This window comes from Nomascus leucogenys, unplaced genomic scaffold (genome assembly GCF_006542625.1).
Source record: "Nomascus leucogenys isolate Asia unplaced genomic scaffold, Asia_NLE_v1 000711F_103125_qpd_obj, whole genome shotgun sequence".
NCBI classification, from domain to species: Eukaryota; Metazoa; Chordata; class Mammalia; order Primates; family Hylobatidae; genus Nomascus; species Nomascus leucogenys.
Window position 1 is genome coordinate 1 of NW_022096293.1, and position 1,464 is coordinate 1,464.

The window sequence follows — 1,464 nt, forward strand, 5'->3', positions numbered from 1 at the left end:
TCCTTCATTTCAACCTTGGCGAATCTGATGATTGTGTCTTAAGGTTGCTCTTCTTGATGAGTATCTTTGTGGTGTTTCTGTATTTCCTGAATTTGAATGTTGGCCTGTCTTGCTAGGTTGGGGAAGTTCTCCTGGATAGTATCATGAAGAGTGTTTTCCAACTTGGTTCCATTCTCCCTATCACTTTCAGGTAAACCAATCAAATGGAGGTTTGGTCTTTTCACATAGTCCATATTTCTTGGAGGCTTTGCTCGTTCCTTTTCATTCTTTTTTCTCTAACCTTGTCTTGATGCTTTACTTCATTAAGTTGATCTTCAATCTCCGATATCCTTTCTTCCTCTTGATCAATTTGGCTATTGATACTTGTGTATGCTTCATAAAGTTCTCATGCTGCGTTTTTCACTTCCATCAGGTCATTTATGTTCTTCTCTAAACTGGTTATTCTAGTTAGCAATTCCTCTAACCTTTTTTCAAGTTTCTTAGCTTCCTTGCATTGGATTAGAACATGCTCCTTTAGCACAGAGGAGTTTGTTATTACCCACCTTCTGAAGCCTACTTCTGTCAATTCATCAAACTCATTCTCCATCCAGTTTTGTTCCTTTGCTGGTGAGGAGTTGTGATTCTTGCAGGAGAAGAGGCGTGCTGTTTTTTGGAATTTTCAGCCTTTTTGCACTGGTTTTTCCTCATCTTCGTGGATTTATCTACCTTTGTCTTTGATGTTGGTGACCTTTGGGTGGGGTTTTTGTGTGGACATCATTTTTGTTGATATTGACACTATTGCTTTCTGTTTGTTAGTTTTCCTTCTAACAGGCCCCTCTGCTGCAGGTCTGCTGGAGGTCCACTCTAGACCCTGTTTGCCTGAGTATCACCATTAGAGGCTGCAGAACAGCAAAGATTGCTGCCTGTTCCTTCCTCTGGAAGCTTTGTCCCAGAGGGGCACCCGCCAGATGCTAACCAGAGCTCTGTATGAGGTGTCTGTTGACCCCTCCTGGGAAGTGTCTCCCAGTCTAGAGGCACAGGGGTCAGGGACCCACTTGACGAGGCAGTTTGTGCCTTATCTGAGTTCAAGCACTGTCCTGGGAGATCTGCTGCTCTCTTCAGAGCTGGCAGGCAAGAACATTTAAGGCTGTTGAAGCTGTGCTCACAGCCGCCCCTTCCCCCAGGTGCTCTCTTCCAGGGAGATGGAAGTTTTAGCTATAAGCCCCTGACTGGGGCTGCTGCCTTTCTTTCAAGATGTCATGCCCCAAGAGGAGGAATCTAGAGAGGCAGTCCGGCTACAGCGGGTTTGCAGAGCTATGATGGGCTCCGCCCAATTCGAACTTCCCAGCAGCTTTGTTTACACTGTGAGGGGAAAACTGCCTACTCAAGCCTCAGTAATGGCAGACGCCCCTCCCCCCACCAAGCTCAAGCATCCCAGGTCAATTTCAGATTGCTGCCCTGGCAGCAAGAATTTCAAGCCCATGG